This window comes from Phascolarctos cinereus, unplaced genomic scaffold, assembly GCF_003287225.1.
Source record: "Phascolarctos cinereus isolate Bilbo 61053 unplaced genomic scaffold, phaCin_HiC Scaffold_4;HRSCAF=312, whole genome shotgun sequence".
NCBI classification, from domain to species: Eukaryota; Metazoa; Chordata; class Mammalia; order Diprotodontia; family Phascolarctidae; genus Phascolarctos; species Phascolarctos cinereus.
Window position 1 is genome coordinate 602571433 of NW_027555847.1, and position 23219 is coordinate 602594651.

Below are 23219 nucleotides of genomic sequence, written 5' to 3' on the forward strand. Positions count from 1 at the left end.
AAAACTGCTGGGAAAACTGGAAAAGAGTATGGCAGAAACTAGGCATAGACCCAAATCTCACACCATATACCAAAATAAAGTCAAAATGGGTTCATGACTTAGATATAAATGCTATTACCATAAGTAAACTGGGAGAACAAGGAATAGTTTACCTATCAGATCTATGGAGAACAGAAGAATTCATGACCAAACAGGAGATAGAGAACATTATGAAAAGCAAAATGGATAATTTTGATTACATTAAATTGAAAAGTTTTTGCACAAACAAAGCCAATGCAACTAAGATTAGAAGGAAGGTAGAAAATTGGGAAAGAATTTTTACAACCAGTCTCTCTGATAAAGGCCTCATTTCTAAAATATATAGAGAATTAAGACAAATTTATAAGAACACAAGCCATTCCCCAATTGATAAATGGTCAAAGGATATGAACAGACAGTTCTCAGATGAAGAAATTAAAGCCATCTATAGTCATATGAAAAAATGCTCTAAATCGTTATTGATTAGAGAAATGCAAATCAAAACAACTCTGAGGTACCACATCACACCTATCAGATTGGCCAACATGACAAAACAGGAAAATGATAAATGTTGGAGAAGATGTGGGAAAATTGGAACACTAATACATTGTTGGTGGAGTTGTGAAATGATCCAACCATTTTGGAGAACAATTTGGAACTATGCCCAAAGGGCTACAAAAATGTGCATACCCTTTGATCCAGCAATAGCACTTCTAGGGCTATATCCCAAAGAGATCAAACAAATGGGAAAAGGACCCACATGTACAAAAATATTCATAGCAGCTCTTTTTGTGGTGGCAAAGAATTGGAAATTGAGAGGATGCCCATCAATTGGGGAATGGCTGAGCAAGTTGTGGTATATGAATGTAATGGAATACTATTGTGCTATAAGAAATGATGAACAGGCTGACTTCAGAAAAACCTGGAAAGACTTATATGGTCTGATGCTGAGTGAAGTGAGAACCAAGAAGACTTTGTACACAATAACAGCCATATTATGCGATGACTAATATTGTTAAACTGAACCCTTCTCAGCATTACAAGGATCTAAGATATCTCCAGAGGCCTTGGGATGGAAAATGCTGTCCACCTCCAAAGAAAGAACTATGGAAGCCAAATCTCTATCACTTATTTTTACCTTTTGTTGAGTTTTGTTTCATCTTTCTGAAGGTTCCTCCTATTGGTTTTAATTTTTACTTACAACTTCACTAATGTGAAAATATGTTTAATAGGAATGTAAATGTAAAGCCTATATCAGATTGTGTGCCATCTTGGGAGGGGGGGGGGGAGGAAGGGGGAGAAAAATTTTCAACTCAAAAGCATATGGAAGTGATTGTTGATAAATCAAAGTAAATAAATAAAATTTAAAAAAAAATTTAAGAAACCAAAACATCTCTATATTCTAGAGTATTGAAACAAAACTAAAAAGATGAAACTTAGTCACAATAAATTCAAAGTCTAACATTGGCTTTTTTTTTAAGTCAACTTCACTGAGATAGATGATGCATGACTAGAGAGTAGGTACTCTGAAAACAGTTGGGTGAATTCAATATGTGATGGGACCATCAAGAAAGATAATGCAAACTTAGTCTATATTAAAGGATGAACAGAGTCCAAAACTAAGGATATGACAGTCCTGCTCTATTTTGTGTGGTCGGACCACATCAGAAACACAGAGTTGAATTTCATGAAGGAACTGAATTACCCCCAAAAGAGATTTAGATAGAACAAGATCCCTATTTTCAAAGAATTTGAAGGGTTGCCATTTAGAATCAACCAACTAAATATTTATTAAACATCTAGGTAAAAGGAACTGTGCCAAGTATTGGCACCACAAAGTTAAAAGTCAGACTGTTCCTGCCTTCATGCATCTTACATTCAAATGATGCAGAAAACATGAACATATATGTGTCAGCAGTAAACAGAACTAAGGAAGCTAAGCTGCCAATCATCAATTTAACTCTCTTCCTCTTGATTTCATGTGGATAGAACTTCTCTACCAGCTCCTCTCCTGTAGGGATGTAGCTTCCTTTTCAAAGAGGCAAAACATTTCAGCTATGAAAAATAAAGTGAAAATGCCTACTTGTGGTTTGCTCTCTTCACTGTCTGCAGTGCTTATCAATTCACCATCTAGAGGCATATGAACTCCTAAATGATGTGAGAGGTTTGTATATATGTCGATACCACTTTCCCATTTTGTCCAACTATAGGAACATAGTTCCTATGCTCGTAAGGTTAAGTCCAAACTAAACATTTTGGTCTTCATAATAATAATAGCTAACATTTATATAACATTTACTATGTGGCAGGCACTATGATAAGTGTTTTATAATTACATCATCTCAGTATTATCTCATTATAACTCATTTCCTCAGAACTCTGGGAGGTAGGTGCTATTATTATCCCCATTTCATAAAGGAAGAAACTGAGGCAAACAGAGCTTAAAAGACTTGCCCACAGTTACACAGTTACTAAGTGTCTGAGGCCAGTTTTAACTCCGTTTTTTCTAATTTCAGGTTCATTACACCACCTAGCTGCCTTTTCTAGAATGAGAAGTGTTCTTACTCTCTCCCTTCTGCTTCTAAGGCTTAAGCAAAACATACTAAGCTTAGCATTACTGTTAATCGATATCTTTTCCATGTTTTCCAGCTTAGGAAATAAAGTCAGTTTTTGAAAGTTCAATATTACTACCCTGCATTCCAAGCCCAACGGGAAGCATAAGTTTCAAAAAGCATGACTGATCCCACACACAAATTAGTCTCTCTGGAAAAAGGGGAGGAAAGGTCACTAATCTTTTTTGCCAAACTGGACTAAGCAGCAATTCAGAGTTCAATGAAGACATGGTCTGTACTTGCATTGTCCTTTGGCTTCTATCCTCTTGCAGCTATTTCTCTAGACCTCCCAATTAAATGCCATGGTATCTACTTTCTCTTCCTCACTGCTTGCTTCTGTGTCTTATCTGTTAACGTGACTTCTTTCTCTTGTACCCACAAATTCTTTTCCAAGGTCAGGGCAAATTTCACTTTGGATAGTCTTCTTTTAGGTAAAGTATGAAATCCATAAGAACTTAGATAATATCAGAAAAGAAAAGTTTTAAGGAAGAGATTGTATGGAAAGAAAAGTGGGCCAAGGGGACAGCTAGGTGGTGCAGTGGATAAAGCTCTGGCCTTGGAGTCAGGAGGACCTGAGTTCAAATCCGGCCTCAGACACTTGACATGTTCTAGTTGCGTGACCCTGGGCAAGTCACTTAACCCCCATTGCCTCACAAAAAAAGACAGAAAGAAAAAGAAAAAGAAAAGAAAAGTGGGCCAAGAAAAGAAACTTAGGCAATACTGACCTGAAAGCGTCAGGAAAATATCAGTGACCAATAAAACAGACCAGGAAGCAATATTTAAGAAAAATAGGAGAAGCAAGAGAATGAGACCTTAATAGCCAAGAGGAGAGGTTACACAGAAGGAAGGAATAATCGAAAGTGTCAAAAGCTGCATCAGTTGTCAGAAAGAGTAAGCAGTCAATGAGAAACATCACTGAATTAGGGAATTAGAAGGTCAGTGCTGTTCTGTGAGATAGCTTTCTTTGCAAGGGGATCAGGAAAGAATAATGGAAGTGGTGTGGAAAATAAATAGAAATAATTTTTTTTTCCAAGAAGTTTGGCAAAAATGAAGAGAGGAGATGAGAAAATAGGCAAATTGGGTGGAAGAGTCAAGGGAAGGTTAGCTTTTAGGTTTTGAGAGAAGTCAGAATGTGTATAGGTAAATAGGAAGGAACAAGAAAGAGAGTGACTAAAGATGCTTAGATGAGATGGGATGATTTCTAGAACCAGATCCTAGAAGATGCAGAAAGGGAAAAGATTCAGAAGAACTTTTATTTTTACTATATTTGTGATTTCATTGGTATAAGGAACTCCTAAATGAAGAACTTTCCTCTGAAAATTCACTTCAGCTCCAATTTGTAATCTTAAGAGGGTTTCCTCAAGGACTGAAGTCACATGATTTCCCCTAATTCACAAAATCAGCAAGTGACAGAAATGAGACCCAAACTCTGACATCAAAGAAAGCTCTCCACCTTGAGTTATTATTATTATTATTATTATTATTATTATTATTATTATTTATTATTAATTACTAACATTGTTGTGGATGGGAAAAAAGGTTTTCAAATGTCACTGCAGTGAATTTTTTAATTAAACAGTGCAGTCACCCAATTTATTTGACCTGGTACCCAATAAAAGGTCCTCACCAACTCTCTGTGTCACCACTAAATACTTGGTCATCAACAAAATCATGTTGAACTACAAAGGGACTAACAATGGCAAATTCTACCACCTGTGATTTCCATTCTTGTCATGAAATCTCAAAGCACTCTGAGATCAAACTTTAATCTCTGAATAAGCTCAAATAGTCATTAAACCAACTTCTTGAAAGGACATAGAAGGGGCCACTGAAATTCCCCAAATAGCAAATCCCATAAGTCCCACTAGCCTGAATCCTAACCATTTGCTTTGACCACTCTGTTATGTTCCACCTAGTGAATGTTAGGAAACAGCTCAGTTCTTTACAAAATGGTCTTCTGAAGTACTAGAGCAGTATTTTGTAATCCAATTTGTCTCTCATCCTTTATGCAACTGATCTAGCAAAACAACACTGACTTGTCTCAGGGTGACCATAAATCTAAGAATTCCTCTGCAGTATCAGAAATATAATAGTACTGAACCAGTGAAAGAAACAATTTATATCCTGACTATAAAAAAAAATTCATGTCATGAAATCAAGTGAATAAACTACTAACTTTAAGGCCTAAGCTATTTAATTCCTGTTAACGTGACACTAAACCCAAGGGCTGATACAGAGGACAGACAAGAGCTAGTTTGTACCAGCAGCTGTTTATATTACTGCTGTTTCCTTTCAAAGTAAAACAAGCCATATTCATATGAAGTAGGTCTTTATTCCACATACTGCCTCAAAACCACAGCTTAGCTGTGCTTCTGGCCTCAAGATAACCGCAAGCCAGAACCGCACTGGGTAACTTGAGATTGGCAGTAAATTTTCTTCACAAGCTTTCTTTATTTTCTCCTTAGATGCTGTCACATCACATGAATGTTATCACTATGCAGTAGTTGATACCTACATACTCTGTCCTCCCCCAAATCACTGGAATCATTTGCTCCAATATAAAGTAACAGAAAAGAGGAAATGATGCTGAGAGTTGGAAAAACCACTTACAAAAAAGGGTGTACTTTAAGGACAAATGTCTAATGTACCCAGAAGTAAAAGCAAGTCAAAATGCCATTATCACTGCCATAAAAACAAGCTTGCATTTTGTACCAAACTAAGATTTATAAAAAGGTTTCTTAAAAACTAATCTTTGAGGAATTTGAGGAGTTGTAGGTCTTACAAGTGCCATTTTTCAGCTCAGGAAAATGAGGCCAAAACAGATTGAATTAAGTGACTTGCACATAATCTCATAGTTAATTAGTGTTAGAATCAGAATTCAAACCTTAGTCATTTAAGCTGGAATGTAAAGATCTTTTCAGAGGACCATGAAGTAAGCTTTTCAACTGAATTCAGTTAAAATATTTAATGGGGTGAGGGAGAGATGATTTTCAGCACGTTATACTCTTTGTTTAGTCATTTTCAGTGGTGTCTGGCTCTTCATAACCACTTTTGGGAGGTTTTCTTGGCAAAGATACTGGAGTACTTCGTCATTTCCTTCTCCAGTTCATTTTACAGATGAAGAAATTGAAGTAAACAGGGTTAAGTGACTTTTATCCTGGATTACACAGCTATTAAGTGTCTGAGGCTGGACTTGAACTCAGGTCTTCCTGATTCTAGGCTCAAAACTCTATCCACAGAGCCACCTAGCTGCCCTGTATTATACTACAAGTTTTAACAAAGTGCCTACTATGTGCCAGCCACTGTACTAAGCAGTGACTATATAAGTCTCAGATTCCTCATCTATAAAGCTGGAGTTAGAATATCTACCTCACAGATGTTATTGTGAAGATGGAAAGAAATAATGGATTTAAAACACATGTGTACTATGTCAATGTTAGATTCCCTTGGTATGTTTGGTTTTTTCCATTTTAACAGAAATTCTCAAGTATCCAAATACTAAACCTCAAATCCAACTCTATGAGAGAGAGAGTGGGAATGGAGGGGGAGAGGAGAAGAGGGGAAAAGGAGAAGAAGGGAAAGAGGGAATGAATGTGAATTACCAACATAAGAAATGAGGGGAAATAAGTACAAAATTATTTCAGATAACAGTATTTATTAAACATTCATTAAATGCCAGGCACTATGGATATAAAGTGTAATTAGTTCTACCACCAAGGACATGAAGAAAATTTGAAAACAGTCCCTGCCCCTAAATCAAGTCAAGTCAACAAATATTTCTTAAGCACCTACTATGTGCCCAACAGTATATACATTGGGAATAAAAAGAAAGGCAAAAAACAATTCCTGCTCTAAAGAAGCTTTCATTCTACTCATAGTGTAGTTGATGCAAAGACATGGAGATGATACAATTCTTTTTGTTCTTTTTAATAAAAGTTTTATTATATGTCTTTTGAAGTTCCTTTCTACTTTGGGATTTTGTGCTTGTTTGATTACCTAGAGTGATTGTAATGTGGAATCTCAGAGTTGTTTCTCTAATTAGGAGTAAAGTGAAACATTTTTTTTCTTCTGGCTATACATAGCCTGGATTTTTTTTCCCTTGAAAACTACCTGTGTTCACATCCTTGGTACAATTATCAGTTGGAGAACAGTTCTTATTCTTATGAATTTGAATCAGTTTCTTATATTTCTTGGGACATATAGCTAAACCATTGCTAGGCCTATACCCAAAGGAACTCAAAGAAATAGGAAAAGGTTCCTTATGTATAAAAAATATTTATAGTTCTTTTTTTGTGGTGGCAAAAAAAAAACCCTGGAAACTAGAGGGATGCATATGATGGGGGAGAAAAAGAAAATGATGAAATACTATTGTGCTATAAGAAATGAGAAAATAGATTTCAAAGAAACATGGGGAAATGTGTATGAACATACAAAACAAGCAGATACAGAGAAATAACTTATCACATCAGTATTATAAAAATGAGGACAGCTAGGTGGCACAGTGGATAGAGCACTGGCCCAGGAGTCAGGAGAACCCGAGTTCAAATCTGGCCTCGGACACTTGACCCTTACTAGCTGTATGATCCTGGGCAAGTCACTTAACCCCAGTGCCTACCCCCCCAAAAAAAATTATAAAAATGAACAATTTTGAAAAAAAAAAGAATTTAAAAAAATGGATAGAACCAGGACAAAACTTTATAAAACAATAATCCCCCTATAAAGAAAAACAACTTTAAAGCTCTAAGAAGTATGATCAATTTAATGGCCATCCATGATTCCAGATGACTAGTAATAATGCATGCTAGCCACTTCTTGACAGAGGTGAAGGATTCAGGGTACAGATTTAGACATGTATATATTCTTGAAGACAGCCAATAAAGGAATGTATTTATTGTTTTTTGCATGCAAAATTTGCATATTTGTTTAAATGAATTTTTTCCTACTGTTTGTCAATGGGGTGGGAGTAAGATGAAGTAGATTTCTGTTATTTGAAAAAAGTATTTAAAAGTAGAGAGGTTAGGAGACTACAAGTGTGGAATGCTGCATGCACTTTCAGATCATGTCACTCTTTTAGTTCTGCTTAATTGTTTTATTTTGCTATAAAACAGCTTTGGGGGTGGCTGGACATCTGGAAATTTTGGTAATAAAATACAACAAAACAGGTCAATAAAACTAAAAAAATAGAAAGGAAAAAACTTTGAGAATATATTAATTAAATAATCAATATATAATTAAAGACTTTTGAGAAATAAATGGAGAATTTGTAATATTATTTCCATAAACATGGATGTAATACTTAGTTTTAGAGGCTTTTAGACTGATCTAATTCCTTTGGAGAAACCGGTAATCAAAAAAAATTGAAATTCAACAAAATATTTGTGTATTGTGCGTAAAGCTCTGTTATATGTCACTCTCCTAGAGATGACAATGTAGCAAAGATTCAAAGTTCCTACATGTTCTCTACAGAGCACATATAAGGGCTTAGGGAGGGTCTCTATTTTTATTAATAGATATACTTAAGGAAGATAGCTGTATGACCTTGGACAAGTCAATTCAGGTCTCTGGGAATCTGTTTCCTCATCAATTAGATGAGGGGCTTCAGGTAAAAATAATATCAAAGCTAACCATAATTTCCAGGCAAAAATTATCAGGACACACTCTCTCTCAAAAAATATTCCCTTTAGAAAGGTTAAAGTATAATTTCATTTCTTGGTATTATGAGTATCCAGTGGAAAATTAACAAATATGGCCTCTGAACTGCTAAGGTCCTTTACAACTTTACAATTCAGTTAAACTTGAGTTACAATTCAGCAAATGAAGAAAGCATGAGAGATAAAAATAAAACAAAATAAAAACATCTTGATATAGCTAAGGATACCTTAGAATTGGAAGATGGGGAAAAAAACCAATAAGTATTTACCTAGCTTGGAGTTAACATGCATATGTGACAGTGATTCACCATATTAAACATGTTAAATTTCTACTGACTTGCTACATCAGGGACTCCAATAGATCAGGCTCTCTGCCCCGACCCTAAACAACTCCCCTTAGGCACACATGCTATTCAAATCCCTTCCAACCTCCTTCACTGGCATTCAAAGCAGATCCTGGGAACCCCTAGAACACTTCCCACCCCAGAACATCAAGTAACTGCTGTGTTTTCCTGGAATTCCAACTCCTGCATGTCCCTTCCCACTCTGGGAAGCTTTGGCAGCCTTCCTGGGAACACTGCCTACCTATTAGGTGGCTTCTTACATTCTCTTAAGTAGTGTTCCTACCTCCAACCCTCCCTTGCCCCTTCAACCTACTCTTCCCACTATTGCCAGGTTTACCTCACTGCACAGATCTGTTGATGTCACTACTCTCATCAAAATCCTTCAGTTGCTTCCTTTGTAAAAAGCTCAAATTTTTCTATAGCTGTAAGCTATTTATTTTCAAGTGTACACATTTGTTGGCCTGACATTCAAGGCCTTCTGTAAATAGACTCTACCCTAAATCCCTTCAGTGAAAGGAAGGCTGGTGTAGTGGATAGGACACTAGGCTTGGAGTCAGGGTTCAAATCCCAACCCAAGACACTGACTGCGTGAGTCACTATGACTCAATTTTCTATAAAAATGAAGCAGTCACACTCTGTGGCTTTGAAGGTCTCACTTTGATCTTTAAAAACAAAAACTGAACCTGCGATATTTATGTGTACTGTGCTCCACCCAAACCGGGTTAGTCATGACGACTCCTCTTTCACATTCTAAACCTCCCTGTCTTTGCTCAACCAATTTCTTTCCAGTTCACAGGGTCATATGAGTGAGAGAGAGAGAGAGAGAGAGAGAGAGAGAGAGAGAGAGAGAGAGAGAGAGAGAGAGAGGGAGAGAGAGAGAGAGAGAGAGAGAGAGAGAATTCATTGAATTCCCCATGCCTGTATTGCCCTCCTAGTATGCCTTTGCTACCCAACTTCATTTGAATTTCTATGCATCTTTTAAAGCCTAAATGTTACAGATGGATGTACTCCATGACACCCTCTCAGATTTCCTCTGTCAGTAATCAATCAACAAGCTTGACAGAGTGTGAGATGCTGGAGCTAAAAAATAAGGAATAAAGTGATTCCTGCTTACCAGGGGCTTCTTACCTTCCATTGGGGAAGGCAACAAGTACATACATATGCACATACAGAATAATTATAAAGAGAATAAATTAAAAAAAACCTAAATCCAAAGTACTTTCAGAGGGAGGTCACTGGCAGTGGGTGGATCAGGAAAGGCTTCACAGAGAAGTGCAGTGCTTGAACTGCATCTTGGAGAATCAGAGGGATTCGCTGAGGCTGAGGTTTGGATGGAGGGTATATATCTCACATATTTATTTTTGTACCATAATTATTTATATATAGGTAATATTCCTCTACTAGGAATTATAAACTCCATGAGGACTGGGATTTCTTTAAGCTTTACATCTCCTCATACAAGACAATGCTCAGCACAAAGTAGGTGCCAAATTAGGGGAGGGGAACCTGTGGTCTCCAGGCCACATGTGGCCTTCTAGGTCCTCAAATTCAGCTTTTTGACTGAGTCTTAAGTTTTACAGAACAAACCCTTTTATTAAGGAATTTGTTCCGTGAAGTTTGGATTCAGTCAAAGGGCTGTACTTGAGGACTCAGAGGGCTATACACGTGGCTTCGAGGCTGCAGGTTCCCCACCTCTGTGCTAAACAATGAACCAGTGAAGGAACGTTACATTAGTGCCGTTTTGGTTCCTAATGCTGATTGCATAACTCTCTCAACAATACAAACCATAATATACAGGATGTGGACTTAAATGTGCAAAGGACTATATAATCACGCTCATCAGGATACAAAGTAAAACAGTTCTTATTTGAGAACATAAGATATTCTAACCAGAGGTTTCCAAACTTATTTGGCCTACTGCCCCCTCTAAAAACAAAATTACTCAGTGCCTCCCCTGGAAATTACTTTATTTAACCCTTTAATGGGTTTTTAATTTGCATAATTTTAAAAAAATTAAAATATTTTAATGACATATCTTAAATTTAATAATTTATTATAAATTTGTGGGGTTTTCCTGCATTGAAATTTTGATGATGCAATATTATCTCATGTAACCATATAGTATCATAATGTACACAAATCATTACATACGCATATTCCTACCAATGCAAGCTGGACTTCCCAACTACATGCTCACCTGACAGCACTTGCTTGTTCAAACCCATTGGCAGACTTGACCACTGATCCATTATAACTTGCATTTTGTGTGTTTATTTGGAAAACAGTGTAATCACTATGACTTTAACTCTGTTATACAATAGAGGAAATATGTACAGTTTTTCAAAATTTTTTCTTCTTTCTTTATGCTTCCATCTCCCCCTTATTTTCATTCAATGCCCCCCAATTGCACCTGAGGTTACTACCACCCTCCCAGGATCATTCCAATGCCCCCAGGGGGCACTATTGCCCACTTTAGGAACATCTATTTAACTAATAAAACACATGTAATAACAAAATATGAAAATCCTCATTCAGTGCTCTTTATTTTTAGTTTAGAGTTATAAGTTGAATGCAGGCAGTTTCAAACATACAACCAACTTGAAATAGTCCTAAAATAAATCTACTACATTCATAATTTCTAGAAGTGATGGAAGCAATGAACTGAATTGGGGAAGAACTCTGAAGCCAAGTTTCACCTCTAAGGGATTTTTGTTATTATTACTAATTCTTGGAAAATAATTTATCATGGAAATGTTGAGACTTAACTGTATTTCCACTAGCAGGAACCACTTATGAACTGGGAAGTTGGATAAGAACAGAAGCTAAAGCTATCAATGTATAATACAGTAGAAATGGGTGGACATGTTTTACACACGTGTGTGTGTGTATATATATATATATATATATATATATATGTGTGTGTGTGTGTGTATGTATGTGTGTGTATGTGTGTGTATACACACACATACACACACATACATACACACACACACACACACAGTAGTCTTTTGGATTAATTTTAAGTAATATAAGCCTCTTACTTGGCCCTGACCTATTCTGGCTTTAAGAAAGAAAAAAATGCTACAAAACATCCAGTTGTGAAAATTTCATAACTTATTGCCATTGATGAAAAAAAAAAGTACTGCAGATTCTTTTGCTAATGAACACATAATCTGGAGTCTCTTCTCATAGTGTGCTTCACATAAAAGATACTGAATTATAGTGTTATATAAATTTTACCTGTAGGAGAAGAGATGGAATTCTTTTTTTTTTAAGACCACGTCTCAAGATTATAGAATTTTATGGCAAAACATTATCAGGGAAATCGCTATAAATACATTATCATGCTCCTTCACTCTTTTGGGGGCACACTTGCCCTTTTCCATAGGATGACAGGAAACTAAAATAAGACTTAATGGATGAAATATTCTCATAACATCCTTACTTATGTTTCTGGAAATCTTGGAAATTGGAAATCTTGGTAAAATTTCTTTAAAAGGTCAATTTAATATTTGGTACCCTTTTCAGTGCCTTTGCACTCCTCATTAGCTGTTTCCCATTTTGATTTGCCTTCTTTGGCAGCAGCTCATGTTCCAAGATCATCTCTACCCTCTTATGTCATCAAAACTTCCTGTCCAGTGCTCCAGTCTCACTAAGTTCTCAGATTGAAAAGCAATAAAGTTACATTACTATATATACTTTTAGGCTGACAAATGGCTTTTTTTATGGAGTTAAGAAACATAATTTGTATTTTAATAGAGACATTATGCACTGAAATTTTCTAATTATGGTACCATAAAGTCAAGAAACCCTTGAGTGGGAAAGTGGAATCCTCAAGTTCCAGCATGTTGATAACTGCCTATTTTATGAAAACCTAAGTGCGGAGGGATTTACCTGCCTACCAGGCTGCTCTCCTTGAGGGCTAGAGCTATTTTTGCCATTCTTTGTGTCCCTAATACAGCACAGTTCCTGGTACATAGCAAGCACTTGATACTTTTCCATTTATGACTTACTTCAATCTTCTCACTCACATTACACATCCATTGGCTCCATGATAATATTTAATGCCTCCATCAGCTTATCCCATTCCTACTAATAAGCCATCTCTAAGGCCTCTCTCCCCTTCATCAGACTCTCCCTTTCTTTCCCAATAATCCTACCTTACTCTCTAACACTTCATGAGATAGTGACCTTCTACCAAACATATTGCATCTAATTAAGCAAACTCATTTCTTTCCTTATATCCAATGCTAATTTCACTTATTACCATTCCTTAGGGCACATACATCATGTATTTGTACTGCATTTATTTCTTCAATGTTTGTTGAATATCCATGTCCATACATCCTCTGTTACTTTTGCCAGTGTGCCTGGAGGACAGTTTCAGTTACTTTTTACCATATCCAAGAAAACAAAGTGCCTAGATGGGTATGGGGATGCTTTTGGTTAACAGGGACGATGGTCAGAAATCAAGGGTTTTTATTTCTTTCAGACCACACGATAAGACCTACAAAACCAAAATGAAATGTTCTTCCTGTGTAGCCTGCTCTTTTTCTCCATTTTTTTTTCTCTTTGGACATCTATATTTGTGAGATACTCAGGCTCAATAGCACAAGGATGCCCTTGCTCTTAGTAATACAGAAAGCAGGATAAGAAACTGGGGATGGGAGGAAGGTGAAAGACAATTATTAGAAAACTGAGGAGGGCCAACGCAAACATTTTTACAGACCAAATAGAATTTTGGAAATTAGAATGATTCACATATTTTCTAACAGTGCAAGGATGACAACTGTCTAGACTAACGCTTCCAAGATGACAGCTTGTATACAATCCTGCCTCACTGTTATTGTTCTAGTTTCAAGTGGTTTTATCTGTTTGTATAAATAACACCAAACTAGCCTGGTACTGTATGCAGCTCCCTCAAAAGTCACAGTTCACAAAGTCAGGCTGCTGTCACTTTCATGTCTGTTTTTTCTCCCTTTGTGGTTAGTGTTTGTCAATTAATTGGAGTCATTCCTTTTTCTCCATGACTCACACATTCTTTTTGCTTTCCTAAGTAATACTCTGTGGTGAAACTTCCATTTCAATTGGGAATCTGAGTTCCCAGGGGGTGGCTACTGCTTTCATTCTGTTCCTCAAGGTTCTAGAGGTAAACAACCATGGGGGCTGGGTTTCTAGCACTGTGGCTCATGAACTCCCACAGATGTGCTTCCCATTTATGTCGGCCAAATGTCAATCGGATTTTGGGGAAATGTATTTACTAATTAGTACACAATAAACATTATTGCAAAAACCTGAGATACACTCTCCCATAAATTCAAGCAGAGTTCAAGGAAAGTACAATGGTAGTGAGGCACATATGGAGAGAATACATGGAGCCAAAAGGTAAACTCATGGTTTAAGTCCTTTTAAAGTCCATATCTAACATTCTTTTCTAGTGCAAGGGGCAACATTTCTTGAAATTGCTTCTTCTCTCAAAGGCTTTCAGTATCTGCGTTCATGTTTGTTCTGAGTGTGTGTCTCTTTGCTTCTGTTTGGATGCTTTTCTCCTATCAGTTCAGTATGTCTGATAACATGGTAGATGGTGGGGAGGGGAGTAGAAATTGAAACTGTCTCTTCCCCATTGCTCTCAAGAGTTTTAATTTCTCAAGGACTTAAACTAAAATCATCCAAACTGGAGTTCCTCATCACTAGACTAACCCACTGTTTGACTGAACTCATCACTAGGCTAATTGACATTTTTATACATACACCCACAGTTATATCCAAATCTTTCAGCCAATCTCAAGCTATAATCTTTATGGTGGTATTTGCTTTCATCCACTGAAAAGACCTATTTTTTCTAGGATTATTTATGATTAATGATTAATTAATTCACAAATTATAATTGCACAACTGATTGAATCAATTTGAGAAGAATGGATCTTTTGTGATTATGCTAATGGAGTGGTAAAACCCCAACCTTATACCTATTTCTATTCTATTTTATCTTCACATAAAAGATTTTTAATTGTAGGTTCTGACTTCAGTTTTTGCTTAGCTCTATTTAGATGTCATTATAACCTCCAGTTAAGAGGCATCATGGTATAATGGGTAGAGTGCTAGATTTGGGGTTAGGCAGTCCTTGGTTCTAGCTCTAGCTATGACACTTGCCAGCTATGATCATGGGTGAATTATTCAATCTCTTTAAGCCTTAGGGAAGTTACTTTCTCTCACAGTGAATCCTGAATACTTTGTGATTTGCTTTAGGGGAGGGAGTTCTCATACTAAGAAATTCAGAGGTCGTTAATGAAATGATCTATAATACTCCATAGCTTTTTATTTTATTTCCTTATATTAGTGATCATTCTTGGACTTTATCCATTATACTTCTTCCATTTCCTTTTTTAAAAAATTATTTATACTATATCATCCCGCAACCAGGTGTCATTTCCAAAATAATTCTTATTTCACATTTATCTTTAAATTATAAGGGTTGTGAAGGTAGGGACACTTTTTACTTAATCCTTATTTTTTATCTGTAACATAGAATAACACACATAGTAGGCAACTGGTAAGAAGTTTAATTAAATGGATTAAAATTTCTCTTTGATGATAGATAACATTTTTAAGGAGAAAAGGGTCAATATGGAATATCAATTACAATAACCATTACCAAGGAGTTTGCCTGCCACATACACAGAAGTCTCCCCCATTCCAAAGGGCACTAACCTAGCTCTATCTGCTTGATCTTTTAATGCATGCCTCCCAGATTTGTAGGTGTTTCAGCATGCAGCACTTTCCTGCATATTGTGATTATATACAAATAGACATTTGCTTTTCATATTTCTAATTACCTTCCATAGGCAGCATGGTCCACTGGAAAAGAACACTGAATTTAGAAGCAGAAGACCTGGGAGCAAATCTCTTCTCTGCTACTTACATACTTGGTGACCAATGAGGCCAATTTAACCTCCAGAGACTTTCCTCTTCTATGAAATTAGAGCTATACTATATGGCCTCTATGGGCCCTACCTGATCTAAAGCTATACTCATTTTATCTTTCTTAAGATATCTAATTTTGACAAGCAAGAATCCAAAAATTAAATCTCAGTGTTTAAGTTATTCATGCCTTAACTTTGGAGCTCACTTGAAAAGAAATAATAAACTATGTCCACATTTCACTATTTTCCAAGCTAAGAAAAAATCAGGATACATCAATTTTGCCTTTTTATCACAAAAGCAGGCAGTGTACAGTGACAGCTTCAGAGAAGGTGGCACTTGGACTGAACTTTGAAGAAAGGATTTAAAGGGGTAGAGATATAGAGTTGTACTGGATGGCAGAATTCTGCCATACAGTAAAACTTAGCTTCATTCATGGGGGGAAAAACTATTTTTTGAAAAGAAACGGTTAAATGAAACAACAGAAAATCCAGAACCATACTTTCTATAAATTATTATTTACTAAACTGAAGTTTAGAAAAAAAAGCACTAAGGAAAACAATCACTCACTATTTAATAAATATCTGGGGAAAATTGCATTGGAATAGGCCCAATATGGCATTAGTCCCATACTCCACACCATACACTGAAAAAAATCCAATTATATTAATTGATGAAAAACATCGCAAAAACAGAAGAAAGGAGGGATTACAAATTTTTCAATAGTGGAGAAGAATGTCATTGAACACATGGAAGAAACTAGAGATAATCAATCAGCAAATATTTGTTAAACAGCCATTATGTTCCAGGCATTGGGGATAAAAGTGCAAAGAATGAAATAATTCCTACTTGCAAAAAAAGAAGCTTAAATTCTAATGGGCAAGCTGGATAGAGTTCGGTAAATAAAATAACTTTTTTTTTCCAAACAAAAGCTATGCCTCCAAAAGGAAGAGGATAGCAGAGAAAAAAATTGCAGCAAATATACCACATAAAATCTGTCATCCAGATATTATGTAAAATTTTATACGGAAGATATAAATCTGGAAAAAATAATGCTTCAAAATTAGGGCATAATAACAAATGGTCAAAATATGAACAAGTAATTTTTGAAAGAGCAAATTATTAATCACAAGAAACTTTCTTCTTTAATGATTCATTAAAGAACCAGTGAGAAATTGTATAATTCATGGCATTACATTGGTAATGGAACTTTGAATTGGTGACATTTTTTTTGTTTGTTTTTTGCTTTTTGGTGAGGCTATCGGGGTTAAGTGACTTGCCCAGGGTCTCACAGCTAGTAAGTGTTAAGTGTCTGAGGCTGGATTTGCGCTCAGGTTCTCCTGACTCCAAGTCCAGAGCTCTATTCAATGCACCACCTAGCTGCCCCAGTGACATTCTTTTTTGCCAGTCAGTTTTGCAACATATAATAATTATGATAATAGTTTTAACTATAATATTAAAAACTGAAAACTACTTTGGGTTTGGGAATCATGGGAAATGGGAAATGGCTGGATTGTGTCATATCAGCAAAACAAACTATAACTGTATATAAGGAAGGACAAATATAAAAGATACCTCCAAATTAAAGTGAAATAAAAGCTCATATCATAGCTACAAAAACATGAAAGTAGCAAAATCAACAAAATGTGAAATACAAAGAAGAAAGAGTACTCAGAGGGGGCACAGAAGGAAACATGATTCTTTTTCTTAAACTCATAAAAAGACAAATATTTTACATATATATTATATGAGGCTGAACAATATAAAATATTTAAAAGGCTGAAAAATGGTTACTCATGCATTACCTCATTTGAGGTATCTATATCTTTCCTTTCTATGGATTATAAGTAGTTAAAACTATCCAATTTGAATCTTCATAATCTCTCTTATAAATTATTTTAATTGTGTCCTAATCAGTATTTCTTCTTTTAATATCTCTCCTCTCTAATTCATTTTCCATATAACTGCTAAAATCATATTTCTAAGGCACAGATACTCTTATCCTGCTGAAAAACTGTACACACACCCTTTGACCCACTGAAACTAGATGGCATAGTGGATGCAGCGCTGGCTTAGAGTCAGGACAACTGAAGAGGGTAACCACATCACTTGGGGGGATGGTTGAACAAATTATAGTATATGAATGTAATAGAATACTACTTTCTATTAGAAATTAAGAAAGGGTGGCTTCAGAGAAACCTGGGAAGACCATGAAGAGGGAAGTGAGTATAATTTATTCTATAACAACTTTTAAAAATGAAAATAAAAATTGAAAAGACTCAAGAATTCTGATCAAAAGAATGATCAGTCATGATTCTAGAGGACAGAAGATGAAGAATTATATTCACTTTCTGAAAGAGAAGTGATAGACTAATTTGCTGAATGAGACATATTTTTGGACATGGACCAACACAGAAATTTGTTTTGTTTGACTCTAGCTGCTACGAAGGTTTTTCTTTATTTTTAGGTGGTGGGAGAGACAGAAAAAAATAAATGCTTAATAATAAAAAATGAAAATTAAAGTAACTAAATCTTTTTTTAAAAAATAGCATTTATTAAGTCCTTACTATATTCCAAGTATGTACTAAGTACTGAGGATACAAATACAAAAAAGTGAACTAGTCCCTGCTGTCAAGGAATTTATACTGCAATGAAGGGAAGATACTTAAAAGAAAGTTCAGGGGCAATTCTAAGGGTTTCTTGGCAGGGCATATTGCAAGGCAAGACTCAGGTTGCAACAACAGATCGTATGTTGGTCCTGTGGTCTGAAAGGCTTAAAAGTAGGGAAGATGGTAATGTCAGGAGGACTTTAGAAGGCAATGGCAGGTTAGGTCATAAGTTCTGGTGGTCTTCCACTTCACTGGAAGGAATATAGTTGGTGACTTCCATTTCACCTAAGTGGTATTAACAGTCAAGCAGCCTGGCTGGGTTCTAGACAGGCAGATACCAAGGGAAGAAGGGCAGGGCAAGCAAAGAGTGGGGAGGGTGCCCCCCCCATTCATCTCCTGGTGGTTCTTACCTCTTCCTAGCAGGCAGATAGAAATGAATTTTAGCTAGGGGGTGATAAACAAAGTCTCCCAGAATACTCTCCCCTAGATATTACGTTTTGCATGCAGCACACAAACGCAAAAATCTCTTTTAATCACCCTTATATCTTGATCAAATGCATTACTGCCTTCAAATATTATCATACCTGCAGGATTACTTATCAGATTAGAATTCATATCTTCATTTTCACCTTAAAGACTACTGAAATCAGGAGCAGCTAGGTGGCACAATGGATAGAGCAAAGGCCCTGGAGTCAGGAGGACCTAAATTCAAATCTGGCCTCAGACACAAAACACTCACTAGCTGTGTGACTCTGGGTGAGTCACTTAACCCCAATTGCCTCAACTGAAAACAAACAAGCAAACAAACAAACCAAAAAACTACTGAAATCCAAAGCAGAGAATTAGATAAATGTGTCTTGTTATAGTTTAGCTACCAAGGACACACAAAATCCAAGTTGCCACCACTTAATATTCCATCAATAAAACCATATGAAGATTGGCCTGTTCACCTGATTTTGGCTACAGTTCTTCCTAAAGTACTTGAGTAAATAAAATTCAAAATACTGTGGGACTGGAAAAAAGAGCAATTTTTGTTCCAGCTCTCTCCAGTGAAGTGTAAGCTTCTGCGGAGGGCATGGTGACAGATTTGGATACATGCTGCATTGGAGAAAATAAGAGCAGGGTCTGGCAACCCTTTCTGGACGGCATTTGAAAAAGAACAAAAGCTCAACTCTGTGTGTGCTGGTGCCAAACATATCCAGCAAGTCTCAGAGAGAAAAATGTTCTTATAAACTGATGTTGTTAAAACTGAGCAGTTGAAACAAAATCTTCTCAATTATAAGTTCCTATAAGTGACCCTTGGCTACTCGATTTCCCTTTCCTCTTATTCCTATTCATTTTCAAACTAGATACAGTGCTAATAAAGCACTACTAAAAAGCTTTGAACTTATCAATATAAATATTGGAAGAACTCTGGATTTGATTATTATTATTTATTATCATTATTATTATAAAAGTCAACTGGAAAGAACTGAAGCAAATCCTCAGATCAGTATAAAATGCATTTTTGTTTTTCCTTCTCCAAGAGAGAACATTTTAAGATATTCCGACTTGTCTCTAAGCAAGGGATCAAGGAGCATGGGGAAAGGAAACATGTTTGTTAGCAAAAATGAGATTATAGCTTTTACTTGTTATTAGCTCTAGCCAAGCATAAACAAACATTTCTTTTTTCCCTCTTCAAGTTATTATGGAGTCATATGGCCATCAGCAGGAACTGTTATCACTTCATTTTCTGCAGAATGGTTCAGAAATTTGAAACCTCCCTCACTTTCCCCATGTAAGCTCTCTGGATTTCTAAACAGCCATGAAGTGTTTGTTTCCAAAAATGAATACATTTGATGGCTTGTTGGTACAGTTGATCATTCAAAAGCTTTTTAGAAGGCAGAATGGAAAAAAAAAATATCAATGATACTAAACCAAAGGGCTCATGGCATTAAAACTTATTATCATGGATTAATTTAAACAGCTGCCATATAGAGTTAATTAAATTAACTTCAACACTGAGGGTCTGTGGACTTTGTTTAGCTGGCACTTAGAGAATGCATAAATCCAGACAAGATTTTTTGTAGATATAACAGAAGTTAATGAAATAAAGCAATATCTCAAAAATATTTTACTGATCAATACAACAAAACCACCTAGACCTGAGCATGGAAATAAGGTAAGGTATTAAATGCCAAATAATTTGACTGCCAACCATTTGTTCTGCATCCTATACCATATTCCATGAATATCAACACTAGAATCTCTAATTCCAGTGTTCTCATTAGCACTCTGTAATGTGGCCAATACAAACCACATCCTGAAAGGGCTTCTTCAGAGACAAAATGCCTTTTCTGTTTAAAGGCAAAACTCCTGGATAAAGGTGGCCATGTTGAATATCTTCCATTTTAAACTTTATCTGCAAAGTCCAAGATGAGTTTGAATGTTGAATTCAGATAGCAATGGAACCAAAATGGAAGCCTTCCATGGAGGAGGCTTGATTTAAAGCCCAGCCTTCCCAAAGATATAGTCCTTCATTATTCTGGAATTTTCACCTTCTGCAGTCTCTCATGTCAGTAATTTCACCTACAATCATGGAGAACACAGCTCTCCCTAGAGCCATATAAGTGCAAGTCCTGAAAAAATAGCTTTGTCCAACATGCATTCCTTACACTGCCGAACTAGTTTTCTCTCCACCTAAGTTCAGCCCTTGAAATCATTGAGGTGGTCATTTCTGTTTGGCAGTTACAAAGATGTGGGACACTACCCACAAGAAAGTAGAAATCCAAAATACTAGTTTGTTTTTCTTTTGTAAATCCAGCTAAACTGTCTGTATGCATGTGTGAGTGTGTGTGTCTGTGTGTGTGAGAGAGAGCGAGAGAGATTTAGTTAGTTTTACAGAGATACTTGGCCAGAAATGCAAATTTTCCACAAGGTTCTAATCCCCTTCTCAACCCCCTGGGATTCACCCCTTCAGCCTTCATCTCTCCCCTGGCTATGGTTCTCTATTTTTACTGCTTGCTTTAAAAAAGAAAAACACTAGTAAAGCTACCCTAGATCCTGTTTTAAGAATCCCAAGAGATGATACAGAGATGTGGACTTGAGCAACTTTTTAATTAAGTCTGCTGGTGAGTTTCAGGAATACTTCACCCTCCAATTCATGTTCCATGGATGTATTATGCCACAGTCTTACCCTGGCACTAAGTTATTCACCATCTGCCTCAATAGTTCCTAAAATATGGGTCTAGCAAAGGAGATTTAAAGTATCACAGGATAGAACCATTAAGACGGCTAGAAATGGAGACAAAATCCGCATAAACTCTCAGAGAAGAAAATCAACTAAAAAAAAACATACAAATGCCAAAACTTTAAAAAGCTAAATTTGCAAAGAAACATTTGGTAAAAACAAAAGATACTCAGTCAAATAACTATTATCTTATCAACTATAAAATCACAAGTTATACTGAAGCTTTCTGTTGAAGTTCTTTAGTAGAATTTCAAATCTGTTTAATGTAATTGCTTCAAGTGTTCATTAAGCAATTGGTTACAACAATTTTTTATGGTTTGCTTCTTCCATTCTGCCAACATTTGGTCCTTTCTTTAATTTCAACTGCATCAGCCTTTAAAGTTTAGTTTTTCAAATCTTTAATAACTTCATCGTCATAAGTCACAATTTTTGAAATGCTGACACACATCATTTTTGGCCCTCAAAATTTTGCCTTTTGAGGGAAGATCCGAGTCAGTCTTTCTGCTTAACTTGTATTCCTTCTTATATTTATAGATTAGGCACTTATGCCCAAAGGGAAATGCACAAATCATGCATGGATATTGAACAATGTGGATTAAATTACACCTACATTCTAGGATGTGCAACAGAATACTGCCTTATACTATGTATACTCTTTCAATAAACTTCATGACCTGGGAACGATACCAGGAAAGGTGATATTCAGTCACTCAAACAGATTATGTATTTACCTGGAAGAAGATGGTCCTTCAGATCAGAATTATAGGTTAATATGAGACATAGAGGATTTCAAGCTCTTCAAGCACAATCACCTCTTGTTATAAATGAAAAAGGTGAGGCCCAAAAGGCTAAAGTAATTTGCTAATAGGTAGTTATTAAGTGGCATAGCTAACTTTTGAATCTAGCTCAGTATACCACACCTCTGTCTTTTACAGATGATCTAGGATGTGACTCTTCACGGCTATTCCACAAGAAGAAGATAATACTCTACATCCAGGCCTAATGCAGGTGGGCCCTAAAGACCAACCCATAATTTAGCAAAGTTCTAGAGCTGGAAAGCAGTACTAACTGAACCACCAGCTCACCTTAAAATTACTTGAAAGATGAGAAAACTGAGGCTCAGAGAAGGTGAGTGATTTATCCTAACTAAATCTCCTTGGACAAGTCATTCAGCACTTTGTCTATAAAACTGGAGATAACTATTCACACTATCTGCCTCACGGATTGTTGTCAGAATCATGGGATTGCAGATTAAGAGCTGGAAAGGATCTTAGTTGTCATCTGATCATCTGGATTCACAGTTTAGGAGTCATTCTTGATTCTTATTCAATCCCTACATCTCTGTCATCTCTACTCTTTTCCACTAAGAATTTATGGACTTGAACTATTGCAATAAGCTTCTGATGACTGTCCCCTGCATCACTTCTCCATTTCATCCTTCACACAGTCACTGAACTGATATTCCTAAAGCAAAGATTTGAACCATGACATTCCTCTCTTCAAGGAGTTTCAGTGTCTTCCTACCATGACTAAGTTAAAATATGAAGTCCTTTGGCATTTAAAACCAATATGGCTCTAGTTTATGTTTTCAAAACCACCTCACATTACTCCTTGTACATATAGTGCATTTACTCATTTGTTTATGTAACAACCTCTAGCAAGGGATTGGCTGGCCACAAAAATTTGATTTGTAGTTCTTCCCAGTTTGGGAATAGAGAAATCTAATAGATCAGTTCTCAATAACAATGTATAGTGGGAGTTTTGGAGACCCTCACTCTAGACTGAACAAGGAGAACTGGAGAGAGAGATAGCGGCCTCTTTCCATGGAGCAATCA

At 36.2% G+C, this 23219-nt stretch overlaps 1 protein-coding gene and 1 long non-coding RNA gene across 2 annotated transcripts in view; one reads left to right on the forward strand and one right to left on the reverse strand.

Annotated features, from left to right (window-relative positions):
• Nucleotides 1-22901, forward strand: part of LOC110196827 (uncharacterized) — a 54528-nt gene extending 31627 nt beyond the window's left edge. Inside the window, exon 3 of the long non-coding RNA XR_002321325.2 lies at nt 22320-22901. This is a non-coding gene — a long non-coding RNA (uncharacterized LOC110196827). The remainder of the gene's footprint in view (nt 1-22319) is intronic.
• The window catches only part of RSPO2 (R-spondin 2), a 259264-nt gene that overhangs the window by 47390 nt on the left and 188655 nt on the right, over nt 1-23219 (reverse strand). The window lies entirely within an intron of this gene.